The 23,830-nt window shown below is 37.8% G+C and overlaps 1 long non-coding RNA gene across 1 annotated transcript in view; it reads right to left on the reverse strand.

Moving 5' to 3' along the window:
- LOC141338299 (uncharacterized) overlaps positions 1-18,506 on the reverse strand; it is a 37,014-nt gene extending 18,508 nt beyond the window's left edge. The window contains exons 1-2 of the long non-coding RNA XR_012355817.1: positions 18,452-18,506; positions 7,295-7,433 (exon numbers count right to left, since the gene is read on the reverse strand). This is a non-coding gene — a long non-coding RNA (uncharacterized lncRNA). The remainder of the gene's footprint in view (positions 1-7,294; positions 7,434-18,451) is intronic.
- Positions 18,507-23,830: the final 5,324 nt, after the last annotated feature.

The following is a 23,830-nucleotide window of genomic DNA, read 5'->3' on the forward strand; positions in this document are numbered from 1 at the left end:
ATTTGTTATAACTTTTGGCAGTCTATAGTACTCCAAATGTTTTAGTCTGACTGATTAGTAAAGGCGAAAACATGACCATTAAATGACAATTTTCAGCAGGAATTATTAGCAAAATATGCAGGTTTCTTTACGTTCAGTGCCGCCAATATGCCCATTTGATGACGTGTAGTGAAAACACTCTATTCCGTAGTGCACGTAATTTTCTTGTCTGAATCCACCTTATTTTTCCATAAGAGTGGGTGAAGCCATTTGTACATTTTATGGGTCAGGCTTCTGGTCTCATCCGCACCCAGTTATTTTTAGCCGTGCAAAACTAATTTAGCAATTTTACCGTTTACTGCACATTGTTACTCTTTTCCTTATTTCCCTATAGCGGCCAATGAACTGGAAGTCTCACCCATAGGCTTACTTCCACATTGAAGAGTACGGTGGATATGGAATTCGGATTCAAGCTATGTTGGGCACGTTGTGTAAAGAAAGGACGGCTTCTGAGTAGATTTCCAGGCCTTTCTATCAACACAGTTGTGTGAAGACTCTTTTGTCCCTTCAAAAAACCTGAGCTCTAAGGAGCTTTCAGTCCATCTGAAGGTTCAGCATGGCCAGGTTATGAAAGAAACAAGTCGGGAATCTACCAAACGCCATTGTGTCCAAAACAAGCCTTCGCAGAGCCAAGGATTTCAAGCGGTTCGTGAACCTAGCAGGAATACCGTTCTCAGATTCCATCCAGGTTTCCCTGAAATGCTACGATCATTTCAAACGCTACAGTACGAACCACCAAGATAAAGACACAATGCGGTTCGCCAGTGGTTTTTAACCTCCAGCGATAAGTGAAATGGCTGGCTGTGCTTATATTGGCAGGCAGGGAGGAAAGAAAGCCCAGATAATCTCTCTCTGGTCAAGTGCCCGTGGCCCTGGCACTGCTTTCGGAGGTAATAAAGCTGTCCAGATTTCATGCCGGTAACTATCGCTCAGGCCCCGTAGCCCAGCTACCTAATTAGCACGGGTCCGGAAAGCACGCTCATTTAGCACGCTGCAAAGAAGCAGGTAAACTATCCTCCCACTTACAAAAATATACACAATTATTTCCGGATTATATTCAGTTACATTTTCCAGTATTAAATTATGAATATGCAACAAAGCCTAGCGGTTACATATTGGGTGGGTGTTTTTATTCAAAGCCATTTCAAGAAATGCATTTGACCATATGACCTTGTTGTTGTTAGCGCTATGCTAGCCAGTTCAGCTACAGGAACACGTCGATCAGTTTAGTGCTAACCCAGGTAATACATTTAGGTTAGGCAAGGCAAGGCAAGTTTATTTATATAGCACATTCCATACACAATGGCAATTCAAAGTGCTGTACATAAATGGAATTAAAATCATAATAGCTTAAAAATCATAAAAATTAAAAATAATAATCACGACAATAAAAACAGAGAATTTAAGAACATTTAAGATGATTTAAAAAAATGATTTAAAATTAATTAGCACAGTAAATTGATTATACATAAAATAATGCAATCTGTTCGGACGTAGCACAGTGCTCATTCAATAAATGCACAACTGAACAGATGAGTTTTGAGTCTGCATTTAAATGTGGCTAATGTATTAGCACATCTGATCTCTTCTGGAAGCTGATTCCAACTGCGGGCGGCATAATGGCTAAAAGCGGATTCCCCTTGTTTTGTGTGAACCCTTGATATTACTAACTGACTCGATCCTAGTGATCTGAGTTGTCTGTTAGGTTTATATTCAGTGAGCATATCTGCAATGTATGTAGGTCCTAGGCCAATGAGTGCTTTATAAACAAGTAAAAGTACTTTAAAATCTATCCTAAACATAACTGGAAGCCAGTGTAAGGACCTGAGGACTGGTGTGATATGCTCTGATTTTCTGGTTCTAGTCAGAATCCTGGCAGCAGCGTTCTGTATGAGCTGCAGCTGTCTAATGGTCTTCTTGGGAAGATCTGCTTCTAAACAGCTAAGCACACTTTTGAAAAAAGATGTGGGAAGTGTGTCAAGGGGGCAGGTTGACGATTTGAGGTGCTGTACTGTTTCTTCCAAAATGTTGCTATCGATTGCTTCAAAAGTAGACATAGTGACTTCTTTTTGAAATTGTGGTCGAATCTGTCTGACCTCTGCATAACTTGAGGGTGTGCTAATTGTCTTTCTGATATTATTGATCTTCTCAGAAAAGAACGAAGCAAACTCATCGCACTTGCTATCGGAGAGCATTTCACTAGGGATCTGACTAGGGGGGTTTGTTAGTCTCTCAACGGTAGCAAAAAGAGTGCGAGTGTTGTTTAAGTTGCTGTTTATAAGGTTTGAGAAGAACATTTGTCTAGCTTTACCTAGTTCAGCATTGAAAGCATGAAGGCTGTCTTTATAGATGCTATAGTGAATTTCAAGTTTTGTCTTCCGCCACATCCGCTCAGCTTTTCTGCATTGTCTTTTCATATTCTGTACTGCTGTTGATTTTCTCCACAACAATGTTGTATTGAAAATGTGTCTATAAAGTTTTCTTGCTGCGATTAGAACATTTAAGACGGTATATCAAATATGAATTAAGGTCCATAAACATTACATTAAAGGAATAGTTCACCCAGAAATTAAATTTACCCCATGATTTACTCACCCTCAAGCCATCTTAGGTGTATATGACTTTCTTCTTTCAGATGAGTACATCAGGAGTTATATTACAAAAAATGTCCTGGTTCTTCCAAGCTTTATAATGGCAGTGAATGGGTGTTGAAATTTTGAAGTTCAATAAAGCGCACCCATCCGTCATAAAAAGTACTCCACATGCTCCGCGGGGTTAATAAAAGTCTTCTGAAGCAAATTTTTGCGTTTGTCTAAAAAAAATCCACATTTATCTGCAAACTGTCACAAGTGCAAAACGAGGATTTGTAAAAAAAAAAAAATATCAGAGGATTTTCTTTCTGTCCCGGTTTAAATGACACAATATGTAATCCATATATAAGCCAAGCAGACTAAGGAGACTGGTTACTCGTAAGTTTAGCACGGCACTATATTTATATATTATATGACATTTATATGAATATTCATATGACAGTTAGTGGAAGCTAGAGATTACGGTTTATAAAGTTTTAAATATTGATATTTTTCTTACAAATGCATCGATTTGCTTTAGAAGGCCTTCCGGAGCTGTGTGGAGTACTTTTTATGATGCACTTTATTGGACTTCAAAATCTCAACACCCATTCACTGCCATTATAAACCTTGGAAGAGCCAGGACGTTTTTTAATATAACTCTGATTGGATTTGTCTGAAAGAAGAATGTCATACACACCTAGAATGGCTTGAACTTGTAACTTTAGCTCAGCTTCGCCCAGTATGTGTAAATGTTAAATGACTACACTCTTAGAAATAAAGGTGCTTTAAAATGTTCTTCACAGCGATGCCATAGAAGAACCATTTTTGGTTCCACATAGAACCATTTAATCAAAGGTTCTGACCTTTTTAGAATCTGAAGAATGTGGAATGTTGAATGTCAAATGTTAAAGGTTCTTTATGGAACCATTTGAACAAAAGAGGTTCTTCTATTGCATCGTGAAGCACCTTTATTTTTAGGAGTGTACAGTTGGCCTCACCGTTGCGTGCTTGTTCCAAAAAACACGGGTGGTGCAAAATGTGTATTTTACCCTTGAAATATTTGATTACATATTGTGTCATTTAAACCAGGACAGAAAGACGAAGACAAAACGCTCACTTAGTACTTACAGAGTGGAATACTACAAGCAAATACGAAAAAGCATTAACTGTACGTAATCAGGCGTGTACAAATTCATACATTTTCATCTGTCAGCACTGTTCAACCATCCCTAAAATCCTCCTTGACAGTTTTAAATCCCACCAAGCTTGTGCCAATTACCACTGGACGACGTTAGCCGCCCCTCCACAGTGTGATTTTATGAATGCTCTGAGGGCCGTGTCTGCTAATATGCCATGTAATGCACCGTTAGCTTCGCAAAAACCAGCTAGCATGCTAGCCGCTACCCTCCTGCTGGGTACGTAGAATAGGGTGAGTGGACCTTGGGGCTTCCCAGCATGGGAGTGGAGACATGACGAAGAGCTCTTACAAATAAGGGGTAGAGAAAGATCTAAAATAGCAGAGTTTTAGCATCCTCAATTAGTGCTTTCAACGACAGGCTCCAACCCCCGCGTCCAATCCCACTTATTTAGAGGGAGCGTTGAGTTGGAATCACCTGCCACGCAACAGCAGTCAAAGGCCGGAGGTGTGTTGTTAACCCAGCAGGAGAGGATGAGGCTGAGGTGCGAGAGAAAGGGAATCAAACGGACGAGTGAATCACATCCAGGAAGACAACAGCTGGAGAGGTCGTCGCCGGAGGGAATAAAAGTAGCTTTTAAACACTTGTTGAGGCATGTGGGGGTCTACAAAAGGGCGGAGCAAGGAAATAAGAAAATGTAGCAAGTGTCCGCTGGAAAAAAAAAGAGACAGTCAGTGTCTTTAACTAGTCTCGCAGCAAAGTCTGCTGAAACTTTTACAAGGGACGCGAGCGAGGGAGGGTGGGTCCGATGGGGCATAGAGAAGGAAGAAGAAATTACAGCCTTCCGGCCATCCAGCTTTTATATCTGTGTTACCTATAATCCTACAGGGCCAGTCTGTCTGACCACTTGACAGACTAGAGATAATTTACTCAAGCTTTTAGTATGGATAAAGAATGCTCTTAGACTAAGTGGCTGAGAGTTTGTCTCGGGAATACTAACTGGCAGCACAATGCAACATTTTTGGCCCTGGAGGAAAGCAAACACTTTAAACGAAACGGCTGATCGGTAACTCTGATCTTTTTGGATTTAAGGCAGAGCTGTAAAAAAAAAAAAACAGGCACACAAGCAACATTTAGAAAAACATAACTCTGTCAACGTTTACTCACCTTCATGTCGTTCCAGAACCATTGTGCTGTTATTTTGCACTGCGTTTTATACAACGACTGTCTGTAATGCTTCGAAACAGGACAAAAACACCATAAAAATACTGTCAAAGTAACTGTAGTGTACACTATAACCTCCAATTTCAGTAAATAACGAATTACATTTTTCAATCGTATGTGTCATATATGATTCTTTATAGTGTTTTTTGTCCTTTTTGGAGTTGAAAAGACATGTTCGCTATAAAGATTAATCAGAAAGAATTTCTTTGTGTTTAGCACACTATTTTGGAACGACATAAAGTGCAAGTGTTTTGGTTGAAGGAATAGTTGACCCAAAAATGAAAATGATCATGTCGTTTCAAATCTGTAAGACCTTTCTTCATCTTCAGAACACAAATTAAGATATTTTTGATGAAATCCAAGAACTTTCTGACCCCCCCAGGTGGTAAGGACATTGTTAAAATAGTCTATGTGACCTTAGTGGTTCAACCTTAATTTTATGAAGCTACGAGAATGCGGTAGAATTTTGAGCAAAAAATAAAACAAAAATAAAGACGTGTCAGTATGCAGGGTCAGAAAGCTCCTGAAATTCATCAAAAATATCTTAAATTGTGTTCAGAAGATTAACGAAGGTTTACAGGTTTGAATTACAGGAGGGTGAGTAATTATTGACAGAATTTTCATTTTTTCATTTGTACATAATGGCAGACATCACCGTCAGCAAAGTTTTGGAATAGCTATGTTTCAAAATTAAATTAAAGCACTGTAGAAGTAATTATGTACACTATATCCTTTCTGGTGTCAATATCTCCAACAAGCAATGACTCAAATTTAAGAATCGCATTAGTCGTATGAATCCCTTTTACGATTTTTTATGATGTATGTGTCCTTTCTGAAGGACATCAGTGACATCAGTGGTTCAACCTTAATTTTAAGATTCTACAAGAATACTTTTTGTGTGCAAAAAACAAAACTGTTGCTGTCTATGCAGGGTCAGAAAGCTCTCGGATTTCATCAAAAATACCTTAAATTGTGTTCAGAAGATGAATGAAGGTCTTACGAGTTTGAAACAACATGAAGGTGAGTAATTATTGAATTTTCATTTTTGGCTGAACTAACCCTTTAAACTGTTCCCTGCAGCATCTACAAATCACTGCATACTTAAATTGTCACTCTTTTAGACTACTTAAAAACTAACTTTTACATAAAGCCAGAGATCTTCATCGTCAGCAAAGTTTTGGAATAGCTATCTTTCAAAATTCAACAAAAGCACTGTAGAAGTAATTATGTACACCATATCCTTTTTGGTGTCAATATCTCCAAGCAATGGCTCAAATTCGTATGAATCCCTTTTATGATTATTCATAGGTTATGTGTCCTTTTTAGAGTTCAACAGACATGTTTACTACTCGTAAATAATTTTTTGCATTTAGCACACTGTTTTGGAAAGACATAAAACGCAGTAAGTGTTTTAGTTAAAGGGATAGTTGACCCAAAAATGAAAATTCTGTCAATAATTACTCACTCTCATGTCGTTTTAAATCTGTAAGACATTTGTTCATCTTCAGAGCACAAATTAAGATATTTCTGATGAAATCCATGAACTTCCTGACCCCACTGTGGTAAGGACTTTGTTAAAATAGTCAGTGGTTCAACCTTAATTTTATAAAGCTACGAGAATACTTTTTGTGTGCAAAAAAATAAAGAAAGAAAGAAATGCCATGTCAGTTGCATTGCTGTCTTTGCAGGGTCAGAAAGCTTTTGGATTTCATCAAAAATATCTTCATTTACGTTCCAACGATGAACGAAGGTTTACGGGTTTGGAACGACATGAGGGTGAGTAATTAATGACAGAAATTTCTAGCCCTTTAAACCGTTTCTTGCTGCAACTACAAATCACTGCATACTCAAATTGTCACTCTTTTAGACTACCTGAAAACTAACTTTTACATAATGCCAGACACCTTCATCGTCAGCAAAGTTTTGGAATTGCTATCTTACAAAATTAAATTCTTGTGCTGCATTTCTTAACCCTAAAGATGACATATTGTTCCAGACTCGCTCATAATAGCAGTCATAGTGCCTTGCGGTGAGGTAATTGCAGTGAGTAAAATACAGGGAGTCTCAGATGTCGGTTTAACATGACGAGGTTAGATGAAGGCGCAGATAATCAGTCAAGGAACTGACGCCTGAGCATGCAGGATGAGCCGGAGACTAAACGACGTGTTCTGCACCTGGATCACATGGCAAAATGCCCAACACACATATACACACACACACTCACACACACATATAGACACATGTACGTTTGCAGACTCTCCAGAGGAGCCATTTGAGGACACGGAACGTGCATTTCAAGTCCTCACAGGGTAAATTCGTTACCTTTATCGGTCGTCTTCGGCCCGTAGCAGTCTGACTTCCGTGGTTGAGTCGCCAGAAGAACCAGGGTTTAAAAGACTCCCATCGCTGCGTCTTTTAACAGCTTCCTTCGCTCTAGCGCTGTTTCTGGCGCCTTGATAACCTATGAAATACAGAGGGGGAAGGAAGAACGATAAGGAAATCGTTTCACCAGATGGAACTGTCTAAAGTCAGGCGAAAGCAGAAGGCGCCGCGTTTCATTTAAAAAACTCAATTTGACAAGATGAGACGAGGTCGCGGATTCCAATCATTACATTAAAATACTTTCCGTTATCTTTCCCGCAGCACCCGCGAGACGTACAAAGGGTATTACGGAGAAAAGTCACGACGGTACAACACCTCCCAGTCATCGGGGTCGTGACTGTGCGACTACCAGCTGTGTTTTTGCTGTGAAAGGATGAGCGAGGCTTGACAAATCAAACATTTGCCCTGATCTGGCCCTGCCCTGCTCTATATTACACTGTGTGGAGAGGTGACTTCAGCACAAGAAGATGACTCTGTAGTGGTAATAGACGCTCATCAAATCGCCAGCAGCTGTGCGGCTATTCAACACGCTCCCCTTCTCTTTTTTTAGGCCACAGCTGCACAGATAAAGGGTTAGGCAAATATTGCACAATGAACGACAAACATAGAGCTTCCACAGCTCTTTGGAGGTTTGAACACTCAATGCTTGTCCTCCTCTACGTTCGGTTTCAATGGCCACCCGTCCATATTTAATTGCCATTCTCGCCACCCCCCACCCGGCTCTCCGTTCACCCTGCACAGCCCAGAACCCCTGAAAAGCGGTGACAGTGCTCCTTTGTTCACCCCAGACCACTCCTCTCCCTCGGCGCCCCCCATCCACCCTCCGTTCGCTTGACAGGCATGCCTGTACAAGACCGAAAGAGGGAAAGACAGCGTGAAAAGTGAGATAGAGAGCGGCGGGGAGGGTCTCTCGTTTTCAAGCTACTACCATTCCTGCAGTTCTGTCAACTCAGCAATACCAGAGGGGGCTTCAAAAGGGGGTAGAAGATGAGGCGACCGTCAGTGTACAAGCCCTCTGAAAAAAAAGCAAGATACTGTAGGAATCTAGGATTTAAAAATACAGCATCACTTTCTAGTATACACCCAAGGCTAAATTTCCTTTACATATGTGCATAATATCCCATTTACAAGGTAGACATTCAAGTACGATGCTTAGCCTGTATGGATGTGTCTTTTATTTCCCCCGTGGCACTGTTCCCTTCGCCGTTAGATCGTAAGAAGCTGTAATTTCCCTGGTTTTAATTTAAATATTTGTTTTATGGTCTGCTTTATTTTAATGGCTATGTTTATGGTAGCCATTTATCTTGGGAAAGATGCAAACAGATTTGGAACATGTTTAACTAATTAAAAACCAATCGAAAATAAACACTGCTTTTACATAACAAAAAATCTCATTAGCATTAACACAGATTATGTGCCTATATTTTGGTAACGTCAAATCGGTCTGTGCAAAAGGCATGGGGAGGTCAGAAACATGCTCTATGCAAGTATGCATACAACTTTACATGTTCTTGCATTACTTTTTAGAGGTAACAAACTCCAGTACTATAGGGGGCGACAGTTCCCTGACAGAGTTAGGGTAACTGACGCAAATTATGTAGCCTATATTTTGGAAACATCAAATTGGCCTGTACATATATGCAAATATGAATACTGCACAAATTGTACATGTATGTTCTTGCTTTATTTTTGGAGGTAACAAACTCCATTACTATAGGGTGCGGTAGTTACCTGAGTGAGTTAGTTTTATTAAAGACAGAATCAATCGTAAATTCTGATCGTATTTTCTTACCTATCATAATGTATAGCAGAGTGAAACAGCTTCTTGTACGTGAACAAAATGTTGGCTGGGGCTTGATTTTGTCAAATGGGAATTGGATTGGATTGTTGTTTGCTAATTTGGGCGGGATGTCACGAGGGAACTTTTTCTTTTTAAGTAGTGATGTACATATTTATAACATTTTACAAGAAATGGTCAATTTTGATTTCATGATGACATTAACCCATGATTTTATTCAGGTAATAACTAGCAAGCTGTAAACAAATTGACACTTCAAGACTAAGTCGTATAACATGCTAATTCCTATTATAGTGCTACTTGTTGCAATGCTGGGAATGCATTTTATGGTTTGCTTCATTTAATGCCGATGTTTATGGTAGCCCTTTACTTTGGAAAAGATGCAGGCAGATTTTGAACATCTTAAAAGACTTGATTTTGAGTAGGCCAGAAACATTCTCAAGGCATGTGCACCAGATAGTTACGTCTCAAGCAAACGTCTTGGGTAGCTAAATATAACCGCAAGGAGTGTGTAGAAGATAGGGCTGCGACAATAAATCAATGCCTCGCAGTTCTCGATCTCATCGCGATTCTCTCTGGAATCGACTCTAAGCTTCATTTTTAACAGCAGATGGCGCTCTACTTTTTAACTGTGCACTCAAATGCTTACGAAGAAGAGCGATTGTGCGTTCGGCATGAAATTGCATCTCAGCTCAGAATAATTTCATGACGCGGATTAATGTAAACACAGCCCGCCGTAAACACCCTTGTAATTCGCTTCAACCTTTTCCAGCTTTATGAATGATTATTTCCAGCACTGTCTCACAACCAATTTGTACATATTTTATAAAGTGGCTAATTTGTACAAGTTTGTACGACCACACACTTTGTCTAGACCCCAGTGACAGGTAGGTTTAGAGGCAGGGTTAGGCAATTTGTGAACTCAAAATACATACGATGTAGCAAAAATCGTACAAATTTGTATGAGTGACAACGTACAGATTTATACGAATTAGCCACCTCGTAAAATATGTACAAATTGCAATGAGATAGGGTGTCATGAATTGGCAGGAATTTTTATTTTTAAGGTTCAAGTGTGTGTGATTCGAGAGAGAGAGTCACAATACATTTGGAAAATCTCAGAATCGATGCAGAATAATTTCTTGATTCGCGAGGCATCGATTTATTTTCCCAGCCCTAGTAGAAGATGTGCTGAGTGTTCAAAATCTGCATAGCTCAAAGCTTCATATGGATTGGCGACCTCATAAAAAAATACATACACATTTTTGCAAGTGATGTTGTATGAATTAGTCATCTCGTAAATATGTACAAAATGCTATAAGATCGGGTGTCATGAGTTGCCATTCATTTTTATTTCAGGTTCAAGTGTGTGTAAGGAATTGAAAGCCAGCAGAGTACGGCTGTTTCTAAGCTCAGAATCAATTCCAGAGAGAATTGCAATGCATTCGGAAATAGAGAATAGATTCTGAAATTCAGAATAGATGCAGAATCATTTTTCAAATCACGAGGCATAGATTTACTTTCCCAGCCCTAGTAGAAGAAAGCAGTTAATGCTAAAGCTTGCTATAGCTCCCCTTGTGGCAATGCTGAGAATACAAACTCTGCCTAGCTTGAAGTGTTTGCGTTCACATACTTGCACAGAGTATGTTATTTTGAGCATGTATGGGGTGTACTTGTAGGTATTTGAATCAGAAGCATTTTTCCACAACTCAAGAGAAATCGTTCAGATCCACTTGTAGCCGCGAGTAGAGCTAAGAGAGAAATGTTTGGACTGAGGATGAGCACTTCTGTAGAGGTTGTGCTGATTCCACAATCCTCAGGCAATCCCTGGATAAACCTTGAGTGGAATAATTCAAGATTGTACTTAACATTCCTAGTCTTTAACACAGGAAGGATTTGAAAAGCGCTTTTAAACACTGACATATAATACTGATTTTAAAAGCATCTCTTTTTGTGTTCCAAATTTATTTTTATCACAACAATACATGTAGTAAAATTTTTCATTATTTTTTGATCACAAAGGCTTAAGGCAAGAGTAAATTCAATACAGCATATTATAAAACTAAGAAAAGCTATGTACTAGGAAGAGATGTTGAAATACGTTCAAAATGTTGAAATGTTTCAATGACAAGTCAATTTTGATGCCTAGCACACTAAGTGGGTCTGACTTCAGGTGCACGCAAAAGCCATGCTAATGCGAATGCAAACAAAGGCAACGCCACAAGTCAATGGGGGAGCTTGACAATAGTCACACGCCAAATTTACTCCAGCACAAATGTTTTTTAAAAGGACTGTTTAACTCAAATTAGGAGGTGACCAGGGCAGGACCACAGGGAGTTTGGTTGCATTCGTAAACAGACCATGAAAACCTCTTGAGATTACTATTCCCAGTACTCACATTGACAAAACAGGGAGGCTTCAGCAGTGGTGCTAAACTAATTGAGTGGTCCCTTGGGGGCTTCAAGTTCATTGTCCACCATGTCTCAATTAAACATCCATCAAACTGGCATCTAGTACCCAAGGAACAACCAACAAACTGCATCAATCTTTCAAAATGACGATCCCAGTTTCCAATTTATCCACCATGAGAGTCCTAAAACTAAACGATCTCAGCAAGACATTCTCCAAGAATTGGCTGTGGCTGTGCCACCATACAGATAACACTGAGTAACCTTCTGGTGGTTTATTCATTGTGAAAGGGTTGCACAAAATGTTGACGCCAATGGCTTGCCAATTTAAGCTTCCTTTCTGCTAGCTGTGGATAAATGCTTTGGATATGAGAGTCACTAATGCTTGGATGCACTTCTTGTAATAAGTACAATATGGAAGTGCTTTGAAGTTTACCGCTCGCAGGTCTTTAGCTCACTTTGCAAACACACGAATAGGGTTCAAAGACATTAAATGAATCAACCGCAACTTGAAAGTTGGACCGGTCCCTAGAATTGGACTGAATGGTTCACACAAACAGAGTCTCGACTTGAAATGAGGAGCAGCCCGAACAATAAAATGATACTATATCTTTTGCATTGCAGCACAACTGACGGCAAATAAAGGCTCCCTGGTGCTGCTCTGCTTTGATAGAGCCTCAAAACCGGACAAATGCTGAATTTGTAAAAACTGCGCATCCGACTGGCTTTCATCTTGGATTGAGCTTCTGACAATGAGAGTTAATTCCCATCTTCCTTTCCGCACGATCTCCTAACTGGAACAAACACGTCTGCTGAATCTAACTCAATGCCGTTTTCGAGCAGGATCGTTTTTTAATCGGTGGGATTGAGAGAGGCTTGAAGTATCAAGCGGCGACAGCGAATTAATTCCACCCTTCCTCTCGGCCTGTCGGAAAACGAAGTCAGGTTTCACCGGCAAGCCCTCGCCGCTTGTCGCTTAAACCCCCCTCAGTCTACCTAGCCTGAATCGGAGCCAGCAGGAATCCACCAACTCCACAGTTTTGTCTTCCCCTTTCACGGTCCATCTCTGCAATTTTACGGATCGCCCAGTAACAGTTATTTGCTTTCAGCTGTCGGAGGGGATCCTGGTTGTGTCTACCTACTTCGAACCCAAACTGCAAATCTTTACCAGCCCTCGGTCGTTCTCTCGCTTGGTTATCGATTGCAGAGTGGCGGTTCTTTGTCCAGTCCTCAGAGGAAGTGGTGCGAAATTATCTGAATATGAGGAGGCCCGTAGAACCAGAGACCCCTTTTTCTTGTCGCAGTTAAAGGAAAGATAACGACTGCAATTGGTATAAAGCTGTTTGTTGAAAATGCTGGCTGGCCTACAGAATCATTTCGAAGGCTTTCGTACCTCTAGTTCTCAAACTGGACACATTGGCAAAGGACTAAAAATCATTTCTACAATTGGCAAAAAGTACCAACCTTGAACTAACGTGATCTGATTGTGCTAAAAAAAATTGTTTACTTTTTAGCTTAAGCTAACAACGTTTTTAGCTTAGCATTTGGTTTCATTAGCTAAAAGAAGTCTTCCAGCTAAAAAAAATAACAAAATGACTATAGCAACATTATTGATGAGTAAAAATGGGAGAATGTCAGCATAAAGGTACAAATGTTTACATTGTAAATACATTGTATAGGTAAAAATGACTGATTTTTACTTTTATGTCAAGAATCATTAGGATATTAAGTAAAGATCATGTTTCATGAAGATATTTAGTGAATTTCCTACCATAAATATATCACAATTTAATTTTTGATTAGTAATATGCATTGCTAAGAGCTTAATTTGGACAATTTTAAAGGCAATTTTCAAAAGAGTTGTATCTCAGCCAAATATTGTCCTATCCTAACAAACCATACATCAATGGAAACCCTAAAATTGAACCCTTATGACTGGTTTTGTGATTCAAGGTCAAATTTGGACAGTTTTTAAAACTATACATAATTGGTTTAAGGTAGCTAGCGTGTTAGGGGGTCTGCAATTCTTGTTTTACTATTTTAAGTGGTCTGCCAGCTAAAAAAAAGAAAGTAAAAGAGGAAAAACGTGGTATAAGGGTAAATTTAGAACTGATGACCTAGATATCAAGTTTACGGTCAGTTATATCTCAAATCATGCTTTGTTTGGTTCACTTTCAGTCATTTAATCAGTAACTGATGACTTAGAAAACCATTAAAGACTTATCTGAACACGTACACGCCAAGCACAATGAGCTTAAACTTAAAAAAATATATTTAAAAGCTCTTGAATTTTGTTTTGCTCACACCTAATTATAACAAGCAACCTTATGTACAGCACTATTAGCATGCACACTCTTCAAAAACAAATGAAAAACAAATCAGTACCTCTTTTTTGCCATTTTTTTAAAGTCAGCTACTGTGTGGGGGATTACAAACGAAAACTGCAACTGAGAAGTAAAACTGCTCATTAGCATACCAAATCTCTCCTAGAATTCATCCGTGTTGATGGGACAAAAGTCAAAAGTGTTCAACAAGCTCTCTGCATGTACTGGAATGACATTTCTGCGGGTTAGCTCCCAAAACACAGTATGAAATAAGAGCAAGCAGCTGTCTCGTACTGCGTCCAGATGGCAGCAGAACGTATGTAAATTGCCTCATTAACCTTACAGCACTTAACTACCGGGCTGCGCTGATGGTTCGGCCCACACGGGCATTTTATTAAAGAACATTAATAGCATCAGGCAGCAATCACCACTGCCTGAGGTGATTTGCTCTGGCATTATCAAACACTGTAATAATTATACATGACAACCTCCTGATTAATGCATTCATGAATATTACAACAATGCATTATCTTCGGTTGCGCCTTCCATGAACTTCAAGGCTGCTTTAACAAACACTACAAGAAAACTAGGTTCTTACGCCCACCCTCGCAACCCTTTTGGTCTCGGCCCCACCTCGTACAAACAAAAATTAAAAAGGCATCATGCAACATTACCCCCAGCCCTCTGGAGTGAATGTGTGTGTGATGAAAACCGTGGAGAACGGACCTGCACCTGGAGCACAGAGGGGCACAGCACAGGTCAAAGGTCAAGCCCCCAAGGGCCACTGACCAAACAAGCCTCCACTCCCTCTCGCTCTGAAAAGACCAGACAACCCCTGTGGTTGCAGCTCACAACATGGGTCTTTTCGTCCTTTCTTTTCGCTCCTTCCCTCGCCGTCTTTTGCCTTTGGAGAGGCGCGTTAATCCATAATCACTCAAACGACCAGGAGCTCAATTATGCACCAGTTTCTCCATTTTCTCTTGACACATAAAGATCTAAAAACAATTAACCTCTACCCGGCGACGCGTTTTCACACTGAGCGCGAGAGGAATAAGTCAAGAACCCTCCATTCAAATTCCACCCCATAATTCAGCAGGCATAAATATTATTACATATTTTCCTTTAATGCTGGGCTGTGTAGTTTAAGCTTTAGCTGACATAATGGATATATTTCTATACAGACTAAATTGAAAACTGCTACAAAAGATGAAAAATTTGACATTTTTAGGAAGGATATATGTAGGTGTAGCCTGAAACTCTTTATGAACTCATTTTACTGATGCTGTTTGACAGGAAGGTTAAATCTTAAAACTGAAATCTGAAAATCCTTTTTGTAAGTACATTTTGAAAAATTCAAAAAATGTTGGATTTAGATTAATTTTCAAACAAACTATTCCTTTAACCATCTTAGACATTAAGAGGGAAATATCCACAACAATGCTCAGATTAGTAGACCCTGGACTACAAAACCAGTCTTAAGTAGCACAGGTATATTTGTAGCAATAGCCAAAAATACATTGTATTGGTCAAAATGATTGATTTTTCTTTTATGCCAAAAATCATTAGGATATTAAAATCATGTTCCATGAAGATATTGTGTAAATTTCCTACTGTAAATATATCAAAGCTTAATTGTTGATTAGTAATATGCATTGCTAAGAACTTCAATTGGACAACTTTTAAGGCGAATTTCTTAATGTTTAGATTTTTTTGCACCCTCAGATTCCAGATTTTCAAATAGTCATACATCAATGGAAAGCTTATTTATTTAGCTACAAATGACGTATAAATCTCAATTTAAAAAAATTGACCCTTATGACTGTTTTTGTGGTCCAGGGTCAGATAATAAAAACAATCAGTTACTCTTTTCTTTTTTTTTTAAGTCAGCTACTGTGTGAAAGATTACAAACGAAAACTGCAACTGAAAAGCAAAACTGCTCATTAGCATAGCGAATCACTCCCAGAATTCATCTGTGTTGATGACGCAAAAGTGTTTGACAATCTTTCTCTAAAATGTTGAATAATTGATAAGATTTATACTCCAAAATAAAATAAGGGTTCCGAAGAGATGCCCTTTTACAAAGCAGTTCTTAAATGAGCCATTTTAACATTCTAAAGAATCTTTTGTGGAATGGAAAGATTCTGAGGATGTTTAACGTTCTAAATGGAACCAGAAATGCATATAAAGAACGTTCATTTTTCTTTTGAGTAAGTCTTGAGATGCTCAAAAATACATCTACCAAAAACATGCTTGATATCTATATCCACAATGTGCATTACTATACGATTTTCCCCTTGGCAGCCCAAAAAGGTTCGCTTCGCTCAAAACGGAGTCAATGGGTGTGACGCTAGGGAGAACACACGCCCATGGCCTCTCGCCCAAGCCGTGCGGTTCTCTACGTGAGGCTGTCTGATTGTATTGAGCCCTTTAGCCCTCAATAAACACTCTTCCTCTGTCAGAGAGTCTCAGTGGCCTCCTATTCATGCGCAGGTAGAATGCCTAAAGAACGCGTGAGAGGAGAGAAAAAAACAGCTTGTTGCTTCTATTGAACCTTTTATTACGCCCCTTCAAAGGCTTATGGCAGAGGAGGAGAGCGAGAAAGAAAGGATCTGCCGTCTACTTAGTGCCATTGTACTCCCAACATGTCGGCTCTGAGCCGTGTGAGAAAACACAAGCAGGCTATGTCCAAAAATATTGGACAAAATGGCGATTTCAGGACCCATATTCAGGAAAATATGACAGTAACTGTAATTTTAAAAACAATAATAAAATCAATCAGGATTTTTTTTTTAACACATCAGCATCCAGCTACTAATTTTTTGTTCAAAAAATGTCATATCAAACATGAATTCTGCACTGAAATCTCTATTCATTTCGTAAGTCTAAAGAATTTTTTGGTCGACTTTAATAGTCCTCAACATACAATTCTTTTAAAATGATAATACAAAGGTACAAAAAGGTTGTTTTATCCAGCCACAACTCCATCCTTTCAGCTTTTCTCATCGCACACTCATTCTTGCATTATTACGCCTAACTCTATGTAATTTCACATGCGGTAAACCTAATCTTACACAGACAAAGCACTTAAACAAGCTGAGAATCCAACGCTTTTGTCTAATCCACAGATTTGAGAAAACCAAGAGTATCTGGATCCTCAAAAGCAATCTTTGTGAAAGCAAAACATGCACTGTAAACTGACAGGTTTTGTATTGGGAAAAAAAAAAAAGACCTGATGTGCAATTTTGAACAGCACGGTTGAATAAAGACTCCCGCTGCCATACACACACACACACACACACACACACACACACACACACACACACACACACAAGGAGACATTGTTGTTCATGCTTCTCCTTGCATGTGTGCCAGACTTCTTTCTCCATGGTCCATACATTGCAGAAGAGCTGGCCCCTCATATACTGCATACTGGCCCCCAACATTGAGCGCTGGCCCCTTGATTGTGCAGGGAAAGAGATGCAAGGGGGGAAAAAACAGAAGAAGAGACAAAATAGTGAAAAAAAAAAAAAGCGAAAACAACTGGCAGGCATCCAGACTCATGGGGACTGCGTTGATCATTATGTCTAGCCTTCAGGTGTCTGAGCCGGCTGCGTTTTGGGGGGAGGTGTGGTTACCAAAGAAGCAGACAAAGAGAAACTCGTTCACCGGGATCAAGAAAGCGAGGGAGGGAGGGAGGGAGGGAGAGAAGAGAGAGAGAGAGAGAGAGAGAGAGAGAGAGAGAGAGAGAGGGAAAAAATGAGAAAATGCTATAAAAATTTGATTAGCCGATCCTCCACTGAAGTGACTTTCTGTGTTCTCCTGCCCTTTTTTTTTTTTTTTTTTTTTCAAAGCATCGCCCCAGAGAACAGGACAGACTGATTTTTTTACAGGTCCTAATTAAAAACATCTGAAGACCCTCAGACATCAAACAGTCGTGCAAGGTCTCATTGCAATGCATTGAGATCTAAATAAGGCTTTAAAAAAAAACTCAGGTTTCCCAGCTCTCAAGATGTTGAAATTAATATTAAACAAGCGTCTTTTATATTTATGAGCCGCATTTATAAAACTCTGCATATGATTAATGAAGAAAAAACAAACACACAAGTGTTTGACACAGGTCACCGGCTGTCACAACTTCACAGCACGAGTCAAATTCAGACAAATTGCGTCGGATTTCCACATGGGATGATAAATCTCCTCAGAATGTTAAAATAAAACGGTTTTCTTTTAATAATAATACAATTATTGGCTGAACGGGTTATTGGGTTTAGACTGGACTAGATCAGGTAACGTTAGAAAATGTTTATAACATACCGTAATATATCTGTTTTCTCAGTAAATCCAATTTAAAAACAATGTTGAAGCATGCAGGAATACACAAAATCGACAGTAGCTGCTAGAAAATAGTCTAAAACAGTACGTTTGTTATTGCAGAACACGTTTACACATATCAAAACAAAATCTTGAAAACTACTGAGATGTTAGTCAGGAGACTATACGATAAACATCTAACGCGTCCTCCAAAGTGTTTTTCATAGAATAAAAAGAAGTAATATCGATACCAACCATTCATTCTGCTCACGATGCCGGGTTCCTCTTGCGTTCGCGGGGAAACTCCGAGCGGTTACAGTAAAAAAAAAAAAAAAAAAAAAAAAAACACACACTGCTGCTTGCTGTTGCGTGCGCCGCGTTACCTTTGCGTTTAACTTCTGATTCTTTTGCGCGTCTCGCTTCCTGCGCAGTGGGAAGAGATCCGAGTCGCCGCGTCGCGTCATCAGAGGGGGAGCGCTCCTATTGGCTGGACGCGTGCACATTGATAACGCTGCTCTCCATTGGGCGCAAGCGGAGGGAAAGACACGCTCCTCCTCGCTGATTTCGGTGCACAAGAATGTGTGAGAAGAGAAATAGGGAATGTCTTCTGATGTCTGAGGTCAAAACGTCTTCAAAGCTGCGGGAACAAACAGTGCACCAGTAAGACTCTCCATAGGTAGTTTCATTTATTGATTACTTGGTGATAATCGCTTGCTTTAATGATAATAATCATGCTGGGTTCATGTAATATAGCATCACAGATAAAGTTGTTGTATTTTAACATATTATATAATATTCGTATATGCTATTTAAAATATATTTTAGACGACATAAATAGAAATAAATCACATAAACGAAATTTTTCTTTATAGCAAGTCATGTTTTGTACGGACATAACTTTATTAGTAAACACGGTTAACACGGTCAACACTGTTTTAAATGATTATTTTAAATATAAAAAACGAAAACTGGTAGTTCTTGCTACTAGACATTTATTGTAAAACTAAAGCTTTCAAAATATAATTTTATTTCATATGGTAAGACATCTTAATTATATATATATATATATATATATATATATATATATATATATACACACACACACACACACACACACACACACACACACACACACACACACACACACACACACACACACACACACACACAAATATACACATTTCCCCCTAAATTATGTATTTGCAATAGCTATTTTTTTTTTATTTGGGGCTCCACTTTCAGCAAAAATGTTAAATTTATGTTATTTTATTTATGTTATTAAAATGACATAACAAAGACATAGTTATATATACAATTCTGAGAAATAGAGAGAAAAAAATCAACTTTTAGTTTTTGTATACATTTTTTTATTATCTGAGATTTCATCCACTTGTAAGAAAATGTTGAAACTAATGCAATAAAATAAATAAATACATTTATTTATTTATTTATTTATTTATGGGTCAAACAAATGCATATAAAGGCTATTTTTTTTACTTTTTACTTTACATTTTACAGTATATATACAAACCCAATTACATTTTCCCTTAAATTATGTACTGGCAATAGACTATTTTTGATTATATTTCAAAATATAATTTTATTTTTATATGGTAAGACTTAATTTCATATATATACACACATACATACATGTATATACAATAGATTAGTTTTGATATAAGGCATGACTTTCATAAAAAATGGTCAATTTATGTTATCAAAATGACATTACAAAGATAAATATAAAAATATGAGAAATAGAGTCAAAAGTAAATCACCCTTTTAATTGAAGGTCATTGAGTCATACATCATCTACATACACCTGTCATGAAAATATAATTTTGCCTCTATTATTTTAATTTTTGTGTCTTGATGTAAATAATATTTCTTACATGTGACCCTGGACCTTAAGTAGCGCAGCTATATTTGTATATAACAGCCAACAATACATTGTATGGGTCAAAATTCTCAAAATTATCGATCATTAGGATATTAAGTAAAGATATAAAGATATATTGTAAATTTCCTACCACAAATATATCAAAACTTCATTTTTGATTATTAATATACATTGCTAATAATTTCATTTGGACAACTTTAAAGGCAATTTTCTCAGTATTTAGATTTTTTTGCACCCCTGATTTTCAAATAGTTCTATCACCCTTTAAAGTGTTTATTATGTGATATTTCATCCACTCGTAAGAAAATGTTAATATTAATGCAATAAAAGAAATAAATACATAAATAAATAAATGTATTTATTATTTTTGGGGGTCAAACAAATGCATCAAAAGCCTATATAGATAGATTTTTTTTTTGTGCATCTGTAAGCACCTGTAAGCCACTTCCATTCACATCTATCCTTCACTCCCTAGTTATTTTAATTGGATAAATTTCCTTTAAAGTGGCATTAAACACAGTATTGACCAAAAAAAAAAAAAAAATCATCTGGATGCTTTATAAAGCCATCTTGTTTGCTCAGTTACACCCTATTTTCCACAAAATGAGTGCTAATCACTGGCATTCCACCATAGGTGGCTCTTTTCTTTGGATTTTGATCGATTTGGTTCACGCTTCGATTCGGAGACACTGAATTGTGCCTAAATGCCCATCCGAGAGGAATATTCCAGCCTCTTTTTCTAAGAGCGACTCGGGAAAGCAAAGGCCCAAGGTATGCTGAGGAATATTAGAGCGTGTGTAATGCGGGTGAACATCCTCCCTGCATGAATGCAGCATTAAATCAATATTCTGCGAAGCTTCCCCTTCTTGAGTTATTCACTTGACTGCTGTCATGATCCACCACGTGGGCTGTGCAGTTGTTTTCTGATTTTTTGTGACCCCCCCCCCCCCTCTCTCTCTCTCTCTTCCTCATCTGAATGGCCCACCACCACCTTTATGCTTTGATAATTCTGTGAGAGGGAAAAAAGTGTCTGATGACATATTCTTGTCTTTCATTACGTGTGACAGCCAAAAAAGGCGAATCCAACAGCTGATTAGCGTACATTAGCTTTGACAGGCATTTGAATCGAGCCGCACCTGCTACTGGCAGACTGATCATCAGCGTTTCTTTTTTTCTTTCGCTCTCAGAATTACGTGTTTCTCATGTTGGTTGGTTTGCTCTGGGCAGCCGCTGCATGTGGTGTCAAAAGCATTCCTGCTATGGAGTTGTTTACCAGAACTTAGCTTTGCATTTAATTTCCTTTCGAGATTTAAGAGTCTTTAACATTGCAACAGTGTACAAGCTATTACATGCTGATCACATGCTGTAAAGATTGCAAGCAAAGTCCAAAAAATAACTCTTTGTCAAGGCTGCTAATGAATGGAGAAAAATTTCCAGGTTTATATATATATATATATATATATATATATATATATATATATGTGTGTGTGTGTGTGTGAGAAATGAATAATAATAAAGATAATACATAATAAATTATGTGTGTGTGTGTGTGTGTGTGTGTGTGTGTTAAATACATGATAAAATAATTAAATAAATAATACAAAAAAGTCTGTGTGTGTTAAATAGATAACAATAAAATAAATAAATGATACGATGTGTAATAAATAAATAATACATAATAATAAATAAATAATAAAGATAATTAAATAAACAATAAATTATATATATGTGTGTGTGAGAAATTAATAATAACAAAGATAATACATAAAAAATAAATTATGTGTGTGTGTGATAATTACAATTTTATATATATATATATATATATATATATATATATAACTTATCTTACACACTTTATTTTTTATTATTTATTTGTTTGTTTGTTTTTTTATTTTTCGCGCACACACACACACACACACACACACACACACACACACACACACACACACACACACATATTTAAACAATTTATTATCATTTATTAATTTATTATGTTTTTTATTTCACACAGACATCTAATTTATAAGGTATTTATTTATTTATTATTATTATTATTTATTTTACACGCACACACACACAGTTAATTAATTTTATAATTTATATAATTATTTTATTATTTATTTCACACACACACAATTTATTTATAATTTATTTTTTGTTATTTATTTCACACACACACACACACACACACACACACACACACACACACACACACACACACACACACACACACATGTTGGGTTTACATGTTTTATGGGGACATTCCATAGGCGTAATGGTGTACGTAATGGGTACACCTAAACCTAGCCCTCACAGGAGATTGTGCATACGTTTACTTCATCAAAAAAACTCATTGTGCATGATTTATAAGCCTGTTTCTTCATGGGGACCTGAGAAATGTCCCCACAAGGTCAAAATCTACTGGTATTCCTATCCTTGTGGGGACATTTGGTCCCCACAACGTGATGAATACCAGGTACACACACACACACACACACACACACACACACACACACATGTTGGGTTTACATGTTTTATGGGGACATTCCATAGGCGTAATGGTTTTTATACTGTACAAACCGTATTTTCTATGGCCCTACACCTACCCTAGACCTAAACCTAGCCCTCACAGGAGATTGTGCATACTTTTACTTCATCAAAAAAACTCATTGTGCATGATTTATAAGCCTGTTTCCTCATGGGGACAAATGAGAAATGAGAAATGTCCCCACAAGGTCAAAATCTACTGGTATTCCTATCCTTGTGGGGACATTTGGTCCCCACAACGTGATGAATACCAGGTACACACACACACTTTATTTTGTATTATTTATTTAATTATTTAATTATTATGTATTTCTCACACACACACACACACACACACACACACACACACACACACACACACACACACACACACACACACACACACACACACACACACACACTTAAAAAATTATTAAAGTGCCTATAATGGAATTGGAGGTCATTGAGTCATACATCATCTACATGCACCTGTCATGAAAATATGATATATTTGTAGCAATAGCCAAAAACACACCGTATGTGTCAAAATTATCGATCATTAGGACATTAGGTAAAGATCATGTTCCATGAAGATAAATTGTAAATTTCCTACCACAACTATATCAAAACTTATTTTTTGATTATTAATATACATTGCTAATAATTTCCCTCAGATTCCTGATTTTCAAATAGTTGTATCTCAGCCAAATATTTGTCCTATCCTTGACCCTTATAACTGGTTTTGTGCTGCAGGGTCACATATGTGAGCTCTAGAGAGGAAAAAAAGACACTTTAAGAATCCTAAACGACGTTCCTATGGAAAAAGACATTTAAAAACAAAAACAAAAAAACAAACAAACAAACAAATGTAATTCAGCTACTTGCTACTTGCATGTTGACCTCTGTTGTATCACAATTGATCAAGGTTAGTTTGAAACCTTTTGGATACTAAAAGGCAATTTTCTGTAAAAGAGAGTGTTGATGATTTTGTTAAATGATTATATCAAAAAATAATACTGTGACTCAGTCAATTATACAAGCTGTAAAAAGGGCAGTTGACTGTGGCATTTCTCTAGTAGTGCCACATTTAAAATGACCGCCTGAGGATAGTTAGCATCATTTCCACTTGATAGTCAAGGATCATGTCAAGGAACAGACTTGTGCAGATTTATTAAAGATATATTTTACCATTAGTCTCTGATCAGAAG

This window comes from Garra rufa, chromosome 7, assembly GCF_049309525.1.
Source record: "Garra rufa chromosome 7, GarRuf1.0, whole genome shotgun sequence".
NCBI classification, from domain to species: domain Eukaryota; kingdom Metazoa; phylum Chordata; class Actinopteri; order Cypriniformes; family Cyprinidae; genus Garra; species Garra rufa.